The sequence below is a fragment of the Hylobates moloch genome, unplaced genomic scaffold, assembly GCF_009828535.3.
Source record: "Hylobates moloch isolate HMO894 unplaced genomic scaffold, HMol_V3 SCAFFOLD_10, whole genome shotgun sequence".
Lineage (NCBI taxonomy): Eukaryota > Metazoa > Chordata > Mammalia > Primates > Hylobatidae > Hylobates > Hylobates moloch.
The window spans coordinates 76671224-76677556 of record NW_026652285.1 but is presented as its reverse complement, the minus strand read 5'-3'; positions in this window follow the sequence as shown (position 1 = coordinate 76677556).

Sequence of the window (6333 nt, the reverse complement as noted above, 5' to 3'; positions counted from 1 at the left end):
ATAGATCTAGATCTATATATAAAATAGATCTAGATCTATATATAAAATAGATGTAGATCTATATATAAAATAGATTTTATATACAGATAGATTTATATCTAGATCTATATATAAAATAGATCTATAGATAGATAGATGTCTCTCTATATAGATATATATATGTTTTTTGAGACAGAGTTTTGCTCTTGTTGCCCAGGCTGGAGTGCAGTGGTACAATCTCGGCTTACTGCAACCTCAGCCTCCTGGGTTCAAGCAATTCTCCTGCCTCAGCCTCCTGCGTAGCTGGGATTACAGGCATGCACCACCACACCGGGCTAATTTTGTATTTATCATATACTTATATATATATTATCATATACTTATATATATATCTGTATATCTATATATTATATATAGATATAGATATTATCTATATCTATATATGTGAGTATATATATAGGTATAGATAAGCTCTATGGGGAGCACCTGTGGCTCCAGTGCTAATCCTGCTTCTGCTTTGTGTGATCATAAGAGAACAAAATAGAACATAGTGTTGTTTTCCATGGTAAGTGATTGCACAGCTTCAGCGAAGGCAGACCTCAAGCTTATCCCATAGCACAGTTTCAATGGGGGCACGAACGGGGATGGCTTGCCTTGTCAAGACAGGACCTTCTATGTTCAGTAAATGACTTCAAAGAAGGTATATTAGTTTGCTGGGGCTGTCATAACAAAGTACCACAAACTGGGTGGCTTAATCAATAGACATGTATTGCCTTACAGTTCTAACGGCTTAGAGTCCAGATCATGGGTTGGTTCTTTCTAACGACTATGAGAGATACTCTGATCTATGCCTCCAGCCTCGCTTCTGGTAGTTTGCTGGCATTTTTTTTGGCATTCCTTGGTTTGTAGAAGCATCACCCCAATCTCTGCCTTCATCTTTATATGGCATTCTCCCTGTGTTTATTGCTTTGTACAGATTTTTCCTTTTTATAAAGACATCAGTCATATTGGATTAGAAGCCTGCACTACTTAGTTATGACCTCATCTTAATTAATTGCATCTGCAATATCCCTATTTCTAAATAGGGTCACACTCTGAGGTACTGGAGATTTGGACTTCAACATACTAATATTTGGGAGGCACAATTCAACCCATAATAGAAGGCCTTAAAACTATTTCCCAAGTTGGGATTTTAAGTATCCTCTGGTGGATTTCATTCCTTTTTTGTGTGTGTCGGGGGGTGGTTAAGTTTTATGAGATGGTCAACATGTCCATTGTATAGAAATGTTTGAAATGTGTCATTAAATCTTTATGCTAAAAAGCAAGAATAAATTATTTCTTTTTCTCTTTTTCCTTCCTTCCTTCCTTCCTTCCTTCCTTCCTTCCTTCCTTGCTCCATCTCTCCCTCCCTTCCTTCCTTTTTTTTATATGTGATGTCGTGCTTACATCTGGTACATGACTGAAAAATTCTGAGTCAGAAGAAAATAGAAGGGGCTTAAAAGTAGGATAGGATAGGAGACAGAGATTGTAATATATCAAAATGTTGGCACTCATACTTCATGTTTTAAAGAAAAAATGACAACATTGAGCCTCATTAAGTTCTGAATGACCAAGTTTCCTACAGCAAATATTCTAAGATCTCTTATGTGTGCCCAGTTTTCATTTTTTGTTTTTGTTTTTGAGCCTTGAAGAGCACTAGTTGCTTATCTCGTAGGCAAAGGCAAGATGCTCCTTGTAGTGTTATTCTGTATTCTATTTTCTATCCAAGATGATGTCCATCGGGGAATGATGTTACCTATAGCAGCCAAACCGGCCACTTAAAAGACTGCCCAAGAAGAGGATGTTAGCAAGTGATTCTGCTTTAGCAGCGAAATGAGTCAACTGCAGTTACCTTGTAGCTGGGTTTTAGTGTTCTATAAATTTGTCTTCTCAACATGTGTTATTTACGTCATCTATATTTAGAAAAATATTTTGCTCGTTAATATCCACAAGAAACTTTTGAAGAATACTTTCTGTGTGAAGGCCCAGTTTCCAGCCCAGAGAACTTTGAGCTGGATAAGCCATAATCTCTCTCTTGAAGAGGAGTATACCCTCATGAAGTTGAGCTCATTTAATAACCTGGATATACACATGTGCATGTCTGCAGCACGAATGACCTGAATGCCCATCATGATCAGTGCCAGAATACAGGGCAAGTGTCAGATACTTTGCAGGTGGTTGATAAAGATACCATGTCAGCCTGTGGGTTATTCTTGCACTCTTGCTATTGCCTCTTTTCTCAAACCTCATTGACCATTCTGCTGGCCACTTTTAAGGGTGAGGCAAGTGAGGGTACACATAACACCTGGATATGTCTTTGAGCATATCTGCTGAGTCATGATTGTCATCATGATTAGTGTCCTCTTCCCCAATGAAGGACAACTCTTGAATGTCCTCTCTTAACCTTAATGTGCTCATTAATTCTTTAATTCATCAGCATTCTCAAATAACATTATTTTAATACTTAACTCTTTTTTCACTGGCTTAAATTTATTTTCAAAACCCTCAACTTAGCTTCATTCAACAGCTTTTTAATGTGTGGAATGATGGATTCCTGCATATAAATCTATAGTTTATTAATGTAATGGAGTCACATTGCCATGGAAGAATTCTTCCTAATTTTATGCCAGGTTAACTATGCTTCTGCAGAGAACACTGCATCTTTCAGATGCTCTGCCAATGGATTTAAGTGTGAGACCTGCTAGTAAAAGAGAATGCAACCACAGATCTGTCCAGAGAACTGCCAGTTAAAATATATATTACTAAAAATAGCAATAGGAGCCCTTGTAGTAAGACATGGCCAAAAATGAAAGGCAACATACTAAAATAAGACATCGGCCGTGCCTTTGCGGAGTCACACAGATGGAAGATGGCATCTCATTTGTTGTCACTCACACTGTTTTCCTAGGATTCAGCACACTGCTGGTGCTTTGTAAATACATGTTATCAAACTGTATAATTGAACAGATTGAAAACAGTTAACCCAGTAGTTCTGAAATTGGAGGTCCTCTTAAGAACTATTTAAAGAACCAACAATTTATTTGATAAATGACTTGCAGGCAGGTTACAAGATTACAAGTCTAAATGTTTTTGTTATTAATGTAATTATTTTTTAGGATAAACAAATAGAAATTGATGAATGTAATTGAAGTATGGTCTTCAAAGTCCAATCAAATAATATCAAATCTGAACATCTGTAAATTAATACACCCCAAAAGTTGTATATCATGGAATAAATTTAAATTCTTTGTGATGCTTAGTATTTTTATTTTACATTTTTATTTATTTGTTTATTTATTTTGAGATGGAGTCTCATTGTGTCACCCAGGCTGCAGTGCAGGGGCGCAATCTTGACTCACTGCAACCTCCGCCTCCTGGCTTCAAGCGATTCTCTTACCTCAGCCTCCCGAGTAGCTGGGACTACAGGTGCGTGCCACCACACTCGGCTAATTTTTTGTATTTTTTGTAGAAATGGGGTTTCACCATGGATGCTAACTTAGTATTAACTCACTGTAGTGCCTAACATGGTGTGCCTGAGTAGCACATGGAGTTGAATCACACTTAGCCCGTCCTTGGTAAGCATTTATTCATTTAAAACTGAAGGAGAAATGTCCAAAACATGGCCTCAAATAAAAATCAATGAAAATTTGTTCATAATTAAAACTTTACACCATTATGGCAGATGTAAAAGTTTCATTCAGCATTTCTTCAGTTCCTACTCTTTACCAAGTATCCAGACTTAATGATGCAACTTCTTTTTCTGAACTTTATTATTTGAAAACAACAATTTTTCTTATTATGTTGATTTAGACTATATTGTATATCATTTTCCATTAATTATGATCAATAGAGACAGAGTTTCTTTTATTAGGCTCTTGTTAGAAACAAACTTCTTCGCACTCCGAGAAAGATCAAAATATTCCTACCCTTTAGAATTCCTGAATTCCATAAAAAATTAATGCCCTGAATATTTCAGTTAGGAAATATGTGCAGTAATTAATTTGTTTAAGAGCTCGGTAAAAAGTCTTTCAAAGAGACTCAGTTCAAGGAGTATGTTAATTATAACAAGAGGTCTCTCAATATTGACATCATGTTTGTGCTAAGGTCATAGACTTTCATTATAACTTCAGTGTTTTGACATGTGCTGACATGTTTAACTTGCTGAAACACATTTAAATATTTCTGTAAATCACCTACCAAAAACGAAGACTATGCTCAACAAGTATCCTTGAGAAATGACTGCAGCATCCATCATGAAGTCATGTTACAAAGAGTCAAAGTTGCTAGTCCTTTTGCAGAGAATTTCCTGTGTGTCCTAATGGGACCAGTGAGAGTTGGTGTTGTCATTTCTGTAGGAGTCATGATAAAGTGTCTTCAATGGTTGTAGGTAGATAAAATCATTCTCCATGAGAGTATCTCATAGGACTCAGCACACAATATCCAAGAGTTTAATGATGTACAGACATAACCATAAGGTTTACAAACTGGTACAAAGATAAATGACTAAATTACGGACAATGTTCAAGCTTTACTAAAGTGGCCAGGTTATAAGAAGGGAGAGTTGTCACTGAATTATCTGCAAGGTGCATGCTCCCGTTAACAAAAGAGTGGCCTTATCTGCTTGAGTCTAGAAAAGGAGGAATTTTGTACCACATAGAGACACTTTGTCTAAAAGACACAGTCTGACCACTAGAAAATGAACAGGATTAGGGGATGTGGAGAAACCATTAGCTTTTCTTTATCTTTGTTGAAATATTCCTCAAGAGTATCCTATTCCTTTTCTCTGATTGTTTGTTACTGACAGCCTTTTGACAACACATCCATTTCCAAACTACCTAAGTATCTGGTATCTAATGCCAGGAGAAGAGTGTCCTGGGCTTGTTGGAAGTGTTTATTCCTTGCTAAATTAGTAAATCTGCTGTTTATTCTTCCAGGGTGAATTGATAAATCTGTTAGTGTCTGCTTAATCATTTATCTCTTGAGAATTTGGTTGTTATGAACCAGCTCCTAAGAGGCCAGTTAACTCTTGCCACACTGATAAGTTAAATTTCTGAGACCAAAATAATTAAGGTGGCCAGGTATGGTGGTTTACGCCCGTAATCCCAGCACATTGGGAGGCCAAGGAGGGGTGGATCACTTGAGGTCAGGAGTTCGAGACCAGTCTGGTCGACGTGGTGAAACCCCATCTCTACTAAAAATACAAAAATTAGCTGGGCACATTGGCAGATGCCTGTAATCTCAGCTACTCGGGAGGGCTGAGGCATGAGAAACACTTGAACCAGGGAGGCAGAGGCTGCAGTGAGCAGAGATCACTCCACTGCACTCCAACCTAGGCAACAGAGTGAAACTCAGTCTCAAAAAAATTAGTAAGGGCTTGACTCTGGGCCCTTAAGTCCAACAGACTCTGAGGGAGGCTCCAAAGCCCTGCTCAGCCCACTGCTTGTCTTCCTCTTTAACACTGGGGCTCTTTCGCAGTCAGCATGTTCTAATTATGACCACCTGCCTTAGTCCATTTGTGTTGCTGTAAAGGAATATCCAAGACTGAGTAATTTATAAGGAAAGAGGTTTACTTGGCTCAGAGCTCTGCAGGCTGTGCAAGAAGCCTGGTGCCGGCATTTGCTCAGCTTCTGGTGAGGCCTCAGGAAGCTTTCACTCTTGGTGGAAGGCAAGGGGAGCTGGTGTATCACATGGTGAGAGAGGGAGCAAGAGAGGTGTCAGGGTCTTCTAAACAGCCAGCTCTCATGTGAACTAATAGAGTGAGAACTCGCTCACTATCATGGGGAAAGACACCAAGCCTTTCATGAAGGATCTGCCCCCATGACCCAAACACCAGTTCCCACCTTCAACATTGGGGATCACATTTCAACATGAGATTTGGAGGGGACAAACATCCAAACTGTATCACTATCCATTGATTAGTAAGTGACTTTAAACACTCACATTTTCTCAAAAACAGACTTTTCAAAGTCTTTAAAAAGATCTACCAACTTATAAGTATATGGATGAGGTAAAGTCCCTTTATACATCTTGTAGTTTGCAAGATACGATTTGATACTACACGTCCTAGCATGCCAATATAATCCTTCTGCTAATGCCCTCCTTGTAAACCTGGGCCCAATCAACTATCACATTCCACCTTCATGCCTCAGTTCTTCCAGGCTTTATAATGGAAAGGACTTGTGCCCGGTGCAACGGTTCAGTATAACAACAGCAATAAAAAATTTATGAGTGATTATTATGAGCTAGCCAGTATGCTGGGTACTTTCATACATATTTAATTATCTAACTAGCTCTTCATCCTGTGAAACAACTTCC